The 17,258-nt window shown below is 34.7% G+C and overlaps 1 long non-coding RNA gene across 1 annotated transcript; it reads right to left on the bottom strand.

The window, feature by feature from the left end:
• Positions 1–1,296: 1,296 nt before the first annotated feature.
• Positions 1,297–4,971, bottom strand: LOC131546557 (uncharacterized). The gene is made up of 3 exons (XR_009272740.1): positions 4,867–4,971; positions 2,788–2,840; positions 1,297–1,586 (listed from the first exon to the last, which is right to left on the bottom strand). It is a non-coding gene; the product is annotated as an uncharacterized LOC131546557 (long non-coding RNA).
• Between the last annotated feature and the right edge of the window lie 12,287 nt (positions 4,972–17,258).

Below are 17,258 nucleotides of genomic sequence, written 5' to 3'. Positions count from 1 at the left end.
ACATCCTTATTTATATATATATATATATATATATATATATATATATATATATATATATATATATTAGCTGTAGTATTTTTCTCTGTTCTGTTTAAATGTTTCATACTTTGTTTTGTCACTTATTAATGCAAAGTTATCACACAAATTATAAAGCTTTAGTGCTAGTACTGTGTAAAACCTTAATTTACTGACACCACTTACCACTTATCAAAATACAATAAGATACATGCATAATGCATATTAAGATTTGATTTATTCCTGTGATGCAAAGCTGAATTTTCAGCAGCCATTACTTCAGGTTTGTAGTGTCACATGATCCTTAAGAAATCATTCTAATATGCTGATTTGCTGCTCAAGAAATATTTCTTAGTATTATCAATATTAAAAACCCTTGTATTTTTGTAGAAACTGATTTATTATTTTTTTTCCAGGGTTCTTTGAATAGAAAGTTAAAAAGAACAGCATTAATTTAAACATCATTCAGTTTTGATGTGTGTGAATGTTGAATGTGTTTTTTTAAGACTTATTTTTGGCATTTTTGCCTTTATAGCAATAGGACAGATCAGAACAGACAGGAAGCAAAGTGGGAGAGAGATAAGGGGCAGGATCGGGAAAGGTCTTCGAGTCGGATTCAAACACGGGACGCTCATAGCGCAACAGGGCTGTATGTCGTGTGCTGCCCACAAGGCTATCGGTGCCAACCATGCACCGATAAAAAATGTGTTTTGATGAAAAAAAAAGTATTTTGTTATCTGAGTTCATGTAGTACATTTAAAATTTTTAATTGTAAATAGCAAAAAAAATAAATCATATCACTAGCAAAAATTTAAGTGTTTACCTGCTGCCATTCGGTACAGCAGCCCCATCCAAAAACTCACACCATTGGCTGAGGCGGATGGCATGACCGACCACTCAAACCAAAAGAGAGCAAATCTTTTGAAAGTGCAATAGTTGACACTGTACATCAACTGGAGACAGGAAAAATTTGCTGCCATAAATTCATATTCAGCTGCATTTGCAACATGATTTAGGCCTACATACTACACGTCAAACTCTTCCCAGAGGAGCGATAGAAAACCGCATGTTTAAAAAGCTTGAGAATTAGAGGTTGAGAATAAAGATGCAACATATGGTTTAATATTTGTATAACTATCAGAATGACAAACAATTGCTCTTCTTTTTTATTTAAAGCACTTGATAATTTTATGCGTGTTCTGTCATCCATTATCCGTCTGCTCTCCCGTTCCTTTCCCCATAATTTCTCTCAGATCTGACCTTAGGTCGCCGCTTCTCTCTGAAGCTCATTAAGCACAATCATTAATTATCACTCATTTCTAATTCATGCATTCATTTATTTTGGATCATTTCTGCCCACTTTTATTGCCTGTGCGTCTCTTTGACCAGGACTGTGACTGTTCCACAGGAGCTCAGGGCTTCTGGGGTCACAAGCGCTCTTTGTTGTCAAACCTCTGTCTCTAGCTGCCGCAAGCTTTCAGTCACAAGCGCTCAGCATCCGTTTAGAGGTGTGTCTCTGGGTAATGAGCAGCAGAGATGATTGCGGGGTACACTGTGATTCACATTGGTCTCTAATGGAATGAAGGAAGACACACAGGGGAAGGTTAAATTAGAGATTGGAGCACCTATGGAGTGATAAAAATGAATACAGAACACTTAGTTATGAGCAGCTCCATTATGAAGCTTATACGTCCACATGGACATGGTCGACAGAAGCCATTCATTTGTGTTTTTTGAGTGGATTTAAATATCGAAGCCACTTTGATATAGTGAAAAAAACAAACTACTAAATCAGCTATTTATAATTTGAACAATTTATCAAGAAAAAAAAAAAAAAACACAAGCTTTTGTAATAGCAACAACACTGTTGCTGCTTAAGGGTGTAAAATGTTTTAAAATGACATTCTCATATGATTTTTATTTGAAGATTTTTATACAATGTGTTTTTTAAGAAATCTTAATTACAGTGACAGTCTTAAAAAAAAAAAAAGTTACAAGGCAACACATTGTAAGCAGTGTTTAGCTAAATCACCATTCAAAAGTTATGGGTCTTTTTTTTTTTTAAAGAAATTAATACTTTTATTTAGCAAAAAGATGAATTAATTTGATCAATTAAGGACATTTGTTAAATTTGTTACAAACATTTCTACTTCATTGATAACAATAAATGTTTCTTCAGCACCAAATCAGCATATTAGAATAATTCCTGAAGATAGAAAATAGTTGTTTTAAACTTTTTTTAGTTTTTTTTAAATTGATGTTTTTGTTTGTTTGTTTGTTTGTTTGTTTGTTTTTATAAAGGCAGCACTGGTGATCATAAGTCCTTACCAACCCAAACCTTTTAAAATGTAGTATTTACAGCTAAAAAAAAAACCTTACAAAACACTTAAAAAGGCTAAAATCTCTGGAATCTGTGAATCATTCACTTGCATGAACTGTCTGAACAAACCGATTCACTTAAGCTAATTTGACTTTCCAATGTAACATGAGAGATGAGCGTGCTTTAGAAGAGCGTGTTTGATTATTGCCTCAGCTCGTTCAGCTTTAAAGCTGTGACGAAACAGTCCAGCAATGTAGCGATTTGTCACGCTACACCGCTACTTCTTGGAAAAACTAGCTCGTACTGGAAAACTATGCTATTATGAAATCAACTACTGTCACTGAAGAATGAAGTTAAGATAATGGTCACCCCCCAAAATTTGAATCAAACTAGTAAACAGTGGAAAAACAGATATTATTTTTAAATTATGCATGGAGTAGTTGTGTGTTTACCTTCAAACTAGCTGTGCCTGTTATGGCCTGCATAGCCAAGGTGAAGACCGAGTCTGAAAGGTTGTCAAAACACACAGTTAGCTTCATCCCAATTCATCTGTGTGCGATATTACAAGATATCACCATAACCTGTTCATATTCAAGATAAAATATAAGAGGGTCACATGAGTAGCAGTGGTGAGAGCAGAAATCTTCAAGCGAGTGGACCGTGGTGAAATAGTGTGGACCTTTATCTCAAACTCCTCTGTGAATATTATGAAATAATTCCCTTTCCTAAGCTTTTTTAAAGACAATATTTGCTGGTTTCCTCTGGATAGTGCAGAGTGAACTACTGTACATCTACATAACAAGCATGATGCAATTCATGTGTTTAAGCTATGAATCCCAAATTGTGGTTTCTTTAGTAACCATTAGTGTATCTTGTATAGTATTTTCATAAACATAATACTTGACATATGCCGTTCATATACTCTAAATCCAAAGTTGCCTCAAATACACAATCTTCTTTGTCATGAGCTTTATACTCGCATTATCTGATCTGCTCCGATCAATCCTTGCTTGTTTAACAGATCCTTTGTTTTCTTTGATCATTGTGTCCGTTACTAACTTCCTCCATATTATTTTGTGCTCTCTCTTTCTCCACCATCCTCTCGTCTCCTCAGTATTTGAGCTGTTTTTGGTCTTTCATTTCGTATCTGTTTTTCTCTCTTCTCTGTAATCTAACGGGTCAGGAGGGGCCCATAATGCCCATTACTGTAAGTGTGTGTATGTGTGTTTAAAGAGCACAGGAGAGGGTTCATATTGGATTCTGAAATAGGCAATCTGATGATTTTACATAGAGCGCGGGAGCAAAGAGCTCACACTATTTCACGGGTCACTTCAGAGGAAGAAATTAGATTTCAGGCCACATTATAAGATTTCTCTCTCTGTGTGTGTGTGTGTGTCAAATGAACTCTATTCAGAGCTCTGTAATTGGCTGCCAAGGACAATTGGTTTAAAAATAAAAACAAAATGGTGATCTGTAATGCACTGGTGTTTCTAATTAGACTGGAGTATTGCTGTTTCAAATGATAAAACATCACCAATTATAAGAACGTGTGTAGCAAAAACCGTTAATAGTCTCAGACTCAACACTCCCAGGGACCACCCACAGTCATTCATGGACGAATATTGCACATCAAACTTGAAAGAACAGTGGCAAAGAAAGACAGCTGCTAAGAAATTGCCGTTTACAATCTGACTACAATTTCCACAAGACTGGTACAATTATCAAAACTCAGATCAATGCCAGTAAATCAAACATTATATTCAAAAATGATATACTATTTTATCTAGCTAAATTAAAAATAAAGCACTAAAAATTATTTAAAATCAATCATTATAAATGCTACAAGGGAATTTAGGCATCACATGACAGCATAAATAATCTTAAAACAGGGAAATGAGCTGCACAATTATTGGTTAATAAATGAAAATATTGATTGATATATTACATTGGCCAAAAACTAAAATGATACCAAAATATTCATCCCTAGGATGTAATAGTTCATATAAACCTTTCCATAAAAGCATATTTGTACAAGAATACACCTCATTTTGTGATGTGGAAGTACTTTTTTCTGTGGTTGTGCAAGACTTCTGATTTATAAGTTGCTATAGATAAATAACTAGAAGAATAACAAAGTGAAGTAAACACTAAATGACTTGTGCTACAAACCAGTGTGTTTATAATTACAATAATACATTAAAATAATATGATAAGAAAATCCAGTCTGCAATATCAAGCAGCATAATACCTGAAGCGGCTGACACAGGAAGCATTGCACATTCAACTTACAATTGGCTGCACCTGCTCTTACATTAAAAATAAGATGCATAAGCGGGCAGTTCTTGACAAGAATGAGCTTCAATCTGGAAGAGATTTGATGCTGAAAGTCAGAAGTCTGGCTAAACAGTTTAAAACGACAAATCACTATGAACACGGCATAATCATTTTACAAAAGAGTACTGATGGTGATAAGTAAACGGTCTCAGCTATAAATCTAAAGTTATGTCAAGAGTCAGGATGACGTCACTTACTTTTTCCAACGTGCACGTTTGAGAACGAGATAAGCACTCCTCCACCGCCCAGATCTTCTAAAATAACTTCCTGTATTCAGACACGTCCTCAGATGCCTCATTCTCTCTCGCTCTCGCATTCTTTCAAGCCATCTTTTCCTTCTTTCTGTCAAAAGAGGATAAATAAAGGAAAAGCAGCTGCGATAACAAGCCGCATTGATCTCTCTCTGTCTAAACTGTGTGTGTGTGTGTGTGTGTGTGTGTGTGTGTGTGTGTGTGTGTGTGTGTGTGTGAGTGAGAGTGATCTGATCTGATGCTTTCTAGGTTGAGTCATAGCTTTAGATATCAGTATTCATCACACACACACACACACACACACACACACAGTTAAATGAATGACCTCTCACTTTTGCTTATCGGTAAGCAGGAATGCTGTCTGTATCCATTTATGCCTTCCCCATGCCCTGTCCCAAATAATCCTAAAAATGTGCCACGAGCACTGAGAGAGAGTGAGTGAGTGTGTGAGTGTGTGTTTGTGTGTGTGTGTGTGTCCCAAAAATATGTAATTATTATACTTTAAGGGCTTTAATTTGATTGTAAGCAGTGTGAAAGAATAAAAAAGGCATCCTACCATGTAAAACAGCAGCTTTCAGACAAATTGACCAATTCAAAGCTGACTTTACAGTTGACCAGAGTGAATGCATTTGGGAAAAAAACTGGAAACTAGTTAAAAACTCATGGTATGTCCTTATTTCGATAGTAAACGTCTGTGCATGCATGTGTAGTTAGCTATGCTTCACATTTGTGTGTCAAGGTGGGATGACTACAGCACAGATCCTACATCTGTTTCAGTTTTCTGATCTTTCTCAGTCCTCTCATATCTCCTTTCCCTCTCTAATGAACTTCACTCTCTCATTATCACTTCTCCTCTCCATTTTGTGTGTGAGCTGGTGTCTCTCGTGTACATCTACATTTCTCCATTTATTCTCTCTGGCACTGCATTTCTTCACCATGATCAAACTCTCAGTTGTGAAAAGAAAAAGCACTTCAAAAACAGCTGTGAGAGCACGAGCCAAATCTCACACCTTCCTTCTCTCACTTTTCTCTTCATTCCCTTCACTTCTTTCTCCTGTTATTCCAGAAAAATGTGCCTGCTGTACCTGTTATAAAGAAAAGTGTAAAAGCCATTGTGCTAATTAAACATTGATTTTACACCATCATGAAGGCTGGCATAAAAAAAAATGTTGGAGTTGAAATAAAGTTAAAGATGTTTTAAAAGTTACTTAACTGTTGTAGATGAACTAGTGCTGATATAAAGTTAAAGATACATTTGAACAGGCAGAAAAATGCAAATGCTCATACGAACCATCAAACTACAGTTTTAGCTTCATGTGATGTTAATTTATGGATTTAGAGTCCTGTGAATTGTGGATTACTGTGATGTTTTAATCATCTTTTTTAACTCTCATTCTGACGGCACCCATTCACTGCAGTGAATCCATTAGTGAGCAAGTGATGTAATGCTAAATTTCTCCATATCTGTTCAGAAGAAAAACAAACTCTTCGACGTTCATTTTTACAATATCCAGCACAATGTGTTAAACTGTGCATTTGATGACTCTATCTTGGTATTCAGAATAATTGCATATGGTGCATAATATACATCCTGCAAAAACAGATGTAGTATAGTAGTATGGCGTTTCAAACACAGAGTGATAGAGAGAGAGAGAGGGTTGAAAAGCAGGTAAAAACAAACTGCGCCACTGGTGTAACAAATTTCCCGGCAGATCTAATGTGGATTTGACTCCTGCAGTGGCTCGGTAATAGCAGCAATTTTCTAGCAATGTTCCGCCTTTTATGCGTGATTAGGTTTTGTGTGGAAATTTCCCTTTTTCACACTCTATCATTTTTCCCTTTTTCATTTACCCTTTGTGGCCGATTCAGCTTTTAAGTTCCTGTTTTGATTTAATAGCTCCTGAAAGCCTCCATAACCTCACAGAGCAAAAAGCAGCTAATACTTTCTATAACATGTGAACGTATCGAAGAGAATCGTTGGCTATGTGTGACGTTTTTTGACTGAATATCATATTTAGTGTATTTATTTATTTGCATTTATGAAAGTAGTGCTTGCATGAGATACAGTGTCTGGAGGCCATGAACACACACTGCAGCTAAAAATGAGAGTCAGGATGTGCATGTCAAAAAAAGCCAATATATTGTAAAATTTAAGTGTATTTTCAAGAAAGTTTCAACTGTTTTGGTCCAGATAAACATGTTGTTTTGGAGCCCACTGAGTTCCATTGTGTGAACTTAACAGTTCATCATCTTTTGTGGTCTGAAGAAAAAAAAGACATTGTTAGCTGCAATATTTAGCTCATTTTAACTGATCAACGCCTTGAAGGAAATTAATTAATTCATACCTGATTCCACAAATATTATTTAGTTTTTACCCAGAAAGTTTCAGAATGAAGATGCTTTTGTTAGCTTACTAAAATAAATAAATAAATGAAAACACTGCAATCAGAGACAGTCCTATCCGGATGGGATTGGTTTTCTCAGAAGACTCCTAAATTAGCCGAAAAACAGTAGGTGATTTGTTTCATAATTTTCACAGAGGATGCATGAGATAAATACAAACACATTTGATCTGGTTGGAATTAAAATCACAAAGTACATCTGTGAAATGCTAATTTACCTGCCCTCATCAGGGAGAACTAGTCCCATCTGAATCCGGCTTTGCAGGTAAAAAAAAATTCCTCGACAACCAGACAATACATCACTAAATAATTCTTAGAAGAAAAACAAAATGCTAGGTTCAACTATTGGCACTGTATGTTACTGGCTGACAAGTCACAAAATGCTATATTGCTGTTACAATGTAGTTAACACTACGCAATGAACTCACCGCATAATTGTAAATAAATAACAGTGAAACGAAGTGCTTAACCTTCAGAAAATGTTAACAGTCAACTTCAGGAGGCCGATCTACATAATATTACCTGCTTCATTTGTATTTATTTTATATACAACTGTAAGACAAATATAGTTAGAAACCTGCTTTGTAATGCTCAAAAAAAAAATTAATCAAATGTAATAAAAAAAAATCAATCCATAAAATCAATTTTCAGTAAACATTCAGACGTGTAGGAGGTCATTTTAAAGGAGTACGTTATAAGCTTTCTACACGAGTCTTCCTTTGAAAACTAGTGTTTAGGATCAAGAAGAGCCAGTATGGTGGTCTGTGAGTGATGTGTGGTCCTGTCGAGCCGCTGAGGGGCTCAGACACACTAAAAAGAAGCCAGCTGAGCGCTTTGAGAAGTAGGAGCTCGCTCTCCCTCTGTTTTGCCTTTATCACTAATTCTATATTCCTCTGGTGTCCCTGATGTTGAGAAGAAACAGATGTCTGTACGTCCTCTGCCCTGTGAAGACGCTGTTAAAAACATCACGATCGGTCTCTCTAGTCTTGGCGGCCCGCGTGAGTGTTTGTTTGTGCTCTGATCGCAGCTAATGAAGTTATGGCAATTACTGGACTTCTCTGTCAGTTGGTCTCTGAAGAGTTCAGTCAATCACAAGAGCACATGCAGTCAAACTGACCATATGCTCAGATGCCCTGTGTGTGTGTGTGTGTGAGTGTGGACGTTGGGTGTTCAGGGTGTAAATGGGGTGTAATGGTGTGTGCGAGACCACTGCAACAGCCCATTAGACACACTAAATGAGTTCATGTAATGTGCACACGCGCTCACACTGCCTGTAACTCAAACGCTCTCCACTCGAGTCTAGCTTTAAACACTCTTCATCAAGAGGTTTAAATATCCGTTCATTAAGAGTGTATATTTTCAAAAGCACATGCACTCGAGTGTTCGCTGTCCAGTAATACCAACGTGTTTACCTGTGAACGATGGTTAATTATGACCATGAAAGAGATGCTGGTTATTAATTAAAATTGCTTATATAAACACATATCATCATTCTGAGAATAAGCATTATATTTCATGTTAATTACAAAGAGATTAGTTGTAAAGTATGGTGTAATAACAGAAGAATCTATTATTCTTACTTAATAACTGACTATGTAACACTATGTAAACAGCTAGTATCAATTTAGGAAAGTTATGCTTGAAGGATCTACAACCCACAAGTAAATAATGAAATCATATTGTTTAATATGTGGTAGGTACATTGTACAGATCATGTAAAATAATAAAATAAAATAAAATAAAATAAAATAAAATAAAATAAAATAAAATAAAATAAAATAAAATAAAATAAAATAAAATAAAATAAAATAAAATAAAATAAAATAAAATAAAAATAAAAAAATAAAAAAATAAAATAAAATAAAATAAAATAATGGTTTATCCATCTTAAAATGTGATTTGTAATTTAAAAACAAACAGCAATAAACGTTTGTAAAGAAATAAAGATGGATAACCGCTATAAAATAAAATAAACTATAATAAAATAAAATTAATTCAATTACAAAATTCAATTAAAAATAAAGTTAAAATACTACCAAATAAACCACTAAATAAAAGCCAACATTAAGCAGTCAAATTAAATATAAATTAAATATAATTTATTTTTATTTTATTTATATAATTTCTTATAATAACTTTGGTAACAGGATTTAATGGTTGAGTTTGGAATTCAGTAAACATTTCAATACATTCAGTATTCAACTGATGTCAAAATGAGAAGGCTTATACCCCTGTGGTGGGACATGCCAAAATTCCAAAATAATAATAATTTTTGTTAGATAACAGTTTATCAGTTTATGTAATAGTTATGAGAACAAAGCATCATTGTGCCCTGTCTGTCTGTCTATCTATCTGAAATTATTTGGGAAGTTAGTGAGTATAGGAATCACTCTCATAAAGGATGAAAAAATAAATAAATAAAAAGTCACGCGACACCAAAGTATACTCTATTCATGGAAAGTGCCTGTAATACTTTTTTAGTCAAATTAAACTGATTTATGGATGTAATTCAGATTGTAAATAAAAGAAATCAAAATATAACATGCACAATGTGTTGAGTGCTAGACAGTTCAGAGAACAAGCAGTCTAAATGTTCTCCAGCTAAAAATGTGAGCTGGCAAAGAGAAGGAGAGAGAGAAGAGTGGTGTTTTCACTGCGGTGGGATAATGTCTTCCAGATCTCCCCGAGGAATAATTGCCCCCAAATATGTCTGTATAGGACTGCGGACCAAAGGAAGCGTCCAAATCATTCTGAAGTCAAGATCTGAAGGATTTCCAAGCATTAATGAGAGATTAACATGAGAGTGTGCTCTAAAATCAAGAGCACTTGACTTTATCAGTGATGGTTTGAATCTACAACTAGAATGCAGAATTAGCACTAGATCTGGCTTAGTAATTCAGTAATACATGTACATCATTCCCAATAAACATACTCTCTTAAAGAAAAATTGCAGAACCATACAAAATGCCTACAATAACGGCAGACCCAATTACATTTTTTTGGTTTGCTCATGTAGAACAGCTGTTAAGATCGCAAGCCATATTCTTGGTTGCTTGTTAAATTAAATGAGAGTTTGTGAGATGAGTTCTCACAAGTGCGCCCCAAAGAGTAAGACACTTAAGCCCAGAAATGGCCCCAGCTCTCTCTTTACTGTGTGCAAAATTGAATAAAAGCGGCACCTGATAACACTTTAAAATTCCCGCAACAGTAGAGCAAAATCATGAGTTTGATTGCCAGGGAATGCATGAACTGATTGACTGATAAAATATATCTCCTTTTGGGTAGAAACCATTTGCCAAATGCATAAATGTACTAGTCGTAGTAAAATCATGTTCATCAGTAATAATAATAATAATAGAAAGTTAAGCTAAACAAGAAAGAATGTAAATTACCATGTTCAAAATAGTTATGTCGAAATATCCCCAAAAACACATCTTTAGTTATGGCTAGTAAATATGTATTTTTGTTTGGCTCCACAACTTAATGTGTACTGCAATATTGCCTTCAAAATAGCAACCTTAACTCACTTAAAAGACACTCATCAACACGTCTTGATGAAAGAGTGCTGGATTCATCTTTTTCAGCTCCACCTCATTTAAAGCAGAAAGCCAGGGTGAGAGGGCAATGAAAAACCACATATAAAAATCAACACCAACCTTCTGCTCTTCAGCTTTGCGGAGAGGCCATATTAAAAGAGATGATATTTAAATGGGAGTGGAAAGTCACTCTAGGAATATAAGCATCCGTCAGTTTAATTACCGTGGTATTTTCTCTGATGATCTGACATTCTTTGCCGACCGGAACAACTGAAAAACCCTGGCGTGAGGAACAGATCTGGACTGTGTTACCACAGACGTTTCTGACACAGTCACGTCAGATGATGTCATGTCTGAAGGAAGTGAGGAGATGGTTATGGTTGTTAGTATGCTAATGATATGGATTAGATTAGACCTTCATTAGGAATTGTGCTTCACCAAGGTCAAACTTTAGATGCCATGCAACTTAAGACATTAGCAGATTTTTAATTAAATATTTATATTCATTTTTTAAAATGACAACACCTTGTTATTATTATTCAAATTATTATTGTTATAATATTTGCTATTATTATTATTATTATTATTATAAATAATTAAAAAAAAAGTTTAATGTTGGCACATATGAAAATCAATGGTAATGTACTTTGTTGTGTAGCACTGTACCGAATGATTACTATATTTACTTCAAAAATGCTATAAAAACTTCAAAAATTTACCATGATACATGCCCCAAAACATGACATTACTATGATGCCAGTATATAACATATAGATAGCTAATATACAAGATAGTATATATAAGATAGTATATGTCACGCCTAAAACAAAACAAAACAAAACAAAACAAAATAAAATAAAATAAAATAAAATAAAATAAAATAAAATAAAATAAAATAAAATAAAATAAAATAAAATAAAATAAAATAAAATAAAATAAAATAAAATAAAATAAAATAAAATAAAATAAAATAATGGTTTATCCATCTTAAAATGTGATTTGTAATTTAAAAACAAACAGCAATAAACGTTTTTAAAGAAATAAAGATGGATAACCGCTATAAAATAAAATAAACTATAATAAAATAAAATTAATTCAATTACAAAATTCAATTAAAAATAAAGTTAAAATACTACCAAATAAACCACTAGATAAAAGCCAACATTAAGCAGTCAAATTAAATATAAATTAAATATAATTTATTTTTATTTAATTTTTTAATTTTTTTTATATAATTTCTTATAATAACTTTGGTAACAGGATTTAATGGTTGAGTTTGGAATTCAGTAAACATTTCAATACATTCAGTATTCAACTGATGTCAAAATGAGAAGGCTTATACCCCTGTGGTGGGACATGCCAAAATTCCAAAATAATAATAATTTTTGTTAGATAACAGTTTATCAGTTTATGTAATAGTTATGACAACAAAGCATCATTGTGCCCTGTCTGTCTGTCTATCTATCTGAAATTATTTGGGAAGTTAGTGAGTATAGGAATCACTCTCATAAAGGATGAAAAAAAAGAAAATAAAAAGTCACGCGACACCAAAGTATACTCTATTCATGGAAAGTGCCTGTAATACTTTTTTAGTCAAATTAAACTGATTTATGGATGTAATTCAGATTGTAAATAAAATAAATCATATAGATAGATAATATATGTATATTGTCACGCCTTAGGACTGTCTGTGTATGGTTTTCTGTCTCGTGCTCCCCTTGACTTAGTTTTATCTCTTGTATGCCCATATTTGGTTCCGTTCGTGTCCTTATCGTTTCATTTTGAGTTCATTTGTGTCCAGGTGTGTTTGTTTAATTATCTCGATTACGTTTATTACTTAAGCCCTGTGTTTTATATGGTCCTGTGTCCGGTATTAACGTCGATGTTGTGTTTCTGTGAGTCTTCCTGTCTCGTTACCCTGTTTTGGAATATTTATTAAAGACTTTAGTTAGGGTTTATCCACATCTCCAGTGTTCTTCGTTTTGTCACAGTCTGCAATCGTGACATATATAGCTATCTATATATAATATTATGGCATTATGTCATGTTTTGGGGCAAAAGGCAATTTAAATATATAACTTTTTATTTATTTATTTATTTATTTATTATTTATTTTTTGCGTAATGCATCATAGTAATGTCACGTTTTTAGGCTGCTAATTTTGTGAAAATAAGCCTTTTATTTATTTTTTTATTAAAAACATGACATCACTATGATGTCTATATCATAGTAATGTACTATAAATAAATAAATACATATTTACTTGCCTTTTACTTTACATTATTTCACAAAATTAGCAACTGTAAATAACAGAAAAATAGATGCTTGTCTGTATTTTCCATTGATCACGAAAGCAGTTATTCATCAGATGATTATGATGGCAATATACACACACTGTACAGATGTGTTGTGTAATCCAGCACATTTCCATCCAACATTTTAAAGAGTAAATTCAGCTGTGCACTCCAGTCCTAGTAAAGCATGTCAGATCACAGCAGTCTGCTGTATCCTCTGTAACCACACACTAAGATCCAGCCTGCAAGAATGGGAAATGTGCGGTTCAAATTCCTTTCAGCTTTGAATATTTGGCCATGTTTGTGCAATTACCTGATTTGCGCAATTCCATCAGTGAACCAATTAATCAAAAAACCAAGACAGCCCATGCAAATAAACAACGCTATTGCCGTGTGCAATTTACTCTTTGTGAATTCCCCACTCTTTGTCACTTTGAAGAGGCTCGCGTCAGCCTAAGATTCTGGTTTGCTGATGAACAATCTGTCACATCACTAACTTTACTATACAAATATTTGAGACAGTAGCCTAAACAATAACTTGAGTCTGTCTTTCACAAACACCTGATCACAATCAAAAAGTGTTTAAATACCACGCTATTGATCAAAAGTTTGATCATTTGTATTTGGTCAAACAGAACCATTTGTAAACACAAATGGAGTCGCCATAGAAGTGTGTACGGTTTGGAAGTGCTCATTCGAGTCGGACCACAATCATATCAGTAATAGATTTCATTCTCAAACAATACGTCCCTCACCCTGTCTACAGTCTATCCCTCAGGAAACGAGATACGCCTCACACTGAGCTGATTTACATTCATAGAATCTCTTTTCGATTCAACAGTCAGCATATTTACTTAGTTCACTGCATGTACTTTGATTTTGAGCTAGGTCTCTTGCCCTGGTTTATTCCATCTCTGAAGCAATGTCTCTCACTTCTGACACAAAGTGTAAACATAACTAGTCAGCAGAAAATCTTAAAAAGCATCTTTAATGCTTCTCCGAAAACACAGAAATTGGTTTGAATTGTTCGAATCCAAAAGTTTGAACTTTTCACTTGGCTGTGACCATGTTTTCATCTCTACCTTACAGTAATGCATTTGGGTTGTTTTGTGAGTCTAAAACTAATTAACAAAGTCTGACTATTTGTCATGAACTGATCAAACGTATACCTTCAATGCAAAGTAGCTTTGGATAAATGCATCTGCCAAATGCTTACATTTAAATGTAAATGAAATGAGACTCACAATAGACATCGTTTTACACCGTGCAAGACTGAATGTACTGAATTGTACTGAATGAATACGATATTTACTTTTAAAAAGCCATGGAACTACTATAGTACATGTCAAAGAACAAAACATTACTATATTGTCCAAGCAAAGCACTGGTTCATTTTAAAATTATTTTTAAATGACTCTCATTTTTACTCTGAATGTGGCTGAGCTGAAATAGTGCAATTGAAATGATATGTTGATACTGCACTGATACCGACATAAAGCCCAATTAGTTATTAATTTAAGTCAAATTAAAACTAATTCAAACGGCTCGCTTTCCCTTTTTTATAGATGTCATTACAAAGTCTTAAAAGACTCTCCTCGTCAGCCAGTATCAGAAAACCCAATAAATTCAGATTACAGTAATCCACTTCATATGGAAACCCAGCGCCTTTAATCTCGTAAAGTTATTCTGTGGTACTCCGTGTCATACGCCAAAGAGCTTATTAAAGACGGAGGAGTTCAGAAAGGCCATGACATCTCACTTTATTATTAAAATTTTCAGGAAATTCATAAATAATGCAGGGCTTTTTTTAGCAGAGAAAGCTCAAAGGACTTGGAAATGTGTGTACCGTCAACAGCAGACACTGACTATAAAAGAACGTCTAAGGATTGTCATTTCAGAATGACAATGAAATATGAGATTTCTATATGGTTCTGATCATATTCTGCTCACAGATATGCAAACATGACGGGTTCTGCATTTCTCCGTCTTACGCCGTTTAATATCCTCAAGCACGTGTGGAAGGCCTGTGAAGGTCATATTTTCCAAAGGTTGGTGTTCTGCGTAATGTCGGCACAGTCTGAGAAGATGAATGGCTTGTGATGTGTATTCAAACTATTGTAGATGCTCAGTAAAAATCTGGCTGAAGTAGATGCATCATGATCTCACTGCATCAACAAACACACACAAACACAGTCTCTAGTTACAAGGCCTGTCCCATTTTCCTCATTTATTTTTGTTTCATTATGCAGGAGGGACTGTGTAGCTGCTCTGTATTTCTCCTCTCAATAATTTACCAGCGTTCTTCACTATCTCTCCAAAGAGACTCCGCACCAGAGTCAGTTTCAGTCACGCATCAAAGTAATCCAGGTCAGCCATGTGGACAGAACCCAAAAACATGTGTGTTTATTTGTCAGCAGAATTGTAGATAAATATGAGAAGTGAGAGCATCTCATGTGAAACCAGAGGCAGTATAAGCGGAGGAGAAGAAATAGTGGAAAAAGAAATAGGAGAAGTAAAGAAGTCCAATCTTCTGTTTTTATTTGTTAAAGCCAACCTGAAAAACTCAGATTTTAGCCAAAAAGAAAAATTGATGAACTTGCAACCTTGTTTTACGCCTCCAAGGCTTCATGAATAAATGAAAGAGAAGAGAAAGAGAAAGAGAAGAGAAGAGAAGAGAAGAGAAGAGAAGAGAAGAGAAGAGAAGAGAAGAGAAGAGAAGAGAAGAGAAGAGAAGAGAAGAGAAGAGAAACTTTTCTATGGCAAAGCTAATTTTCAGCAGTGTCACATGACCCTTCAGATATCATTCTAATTTGCTGATTTGGTGCGCATTTCATTATTGTTGAAAACAGTTGTGTTACTTAATATTTTTTGGAAACTATGTTTTTTTTCTCTTGAGAATTCTGAAAGTTCAAAAGAACAGCATTTTATTTATTTTTTGCCACATAATTCATGTCTTTACCACCAACTGTGATTAATTTAATTAGGGATGCACCGATACCGTATCGGGCCTGATACTGAGCTCCTGTATCAATGTGCCTGTAAAATGCCCAGCTACCAAGCGCCGATAGTCAGACAAAGAAACATGACAACATGCAGCAGAATGGAGTTATTAGAGATTAAGGATGTCTACGAAGCAGATGTATGCAATGAATAATGTTAAACATTCAGTAGTAATGCCTTCACAGCTGTTGTGCGCGAACTGAAAAGCAAAGAGCTCAGTGGATTGAGCGGGCGCCGGTGCAGATGCGCGAGCTTGTCGAGTGAATATACTTTTCTCACAGACATCACTGGAACGTTTGTAGTTCGGTCGGATGTGTCAAAAACAAGCAAAACAATGCACAAGTTACTTAACGGGAGGGAGGGAGGGAGGGAAAGAGAGAGAGCGCGCGCGCACTTCTGTGATCTTTATTGATGTTCGCTCACATAGCATGCATCACTTGGATTAAAACTGAATCGTAAATATAAGACAATTTATAGGGGCATTCACTATAAAATAAATAATTTATTTTCAACCTTAAGCATACACGACTTTCTGGCGAAAGTGAAACTAGTAGCCTGTGTGAAATGCGCGGGGCTGTACTGTCCCTCTCATTCTGCACCAGTACAAATACGTGCGCGCGTTGTGCATGTTTTGCTTGCTTCATGAGTGTTTCTGCATTAGAAAGAAAAGCAAAGAAAAACGCGACTAATGTGCATAATTAAGTGTGAAAATAACCGAAGGATATACAGTCAAACCAAAAATTATTCTGAGACCAAATATAATTTTTGATATTTTTTATTAGTGGGTGCAGGACACTATAGTTAATTTATGTAAGTGAGGATAGCAAAATAAAGTAAACTGTGACATATTATATCCAAAAATTCTTCATACAGTGGACTACCAATAAAATTGATACAAATTTGGAACCGAATTATTCAGACCGAGTCTGGGAAAAAAACTGAAGTTCAGGTTTGCATGAACCTGGTTGACAGCATGCCTAGGAGACTACAGGCTGTCATTAAGGCTAAGGGATGCCTGACAAAGTATTGATAGTTGTGTAAATATTGTCATACTAACAGCTGTCTGAATAATTTTGGTTGATTGTAATCCATCACATACCTTTCTG

Source organism: Onychostoma macrolepis, chromosome 09 (assembly GCF_012432095.1).
Source record: "Onychostoma macrolepis isolate SWU-2019 chromosome 09, ASM1243209v1, whole genome shotgun sequence".
Taxonomy (NCBI): domain Eukaryota; kingdom Metazoa; phylum Chordata; class Actinopteri; order Cypriniformes; family Cyprinidae; genus Onychostoma; species Onychostoma macrolepis.
The sequence above is the reverse complement of the archived record's forward strand: the minus strand, read 5'-3'. Positions and strand labels throughout refer to the sequence as shown.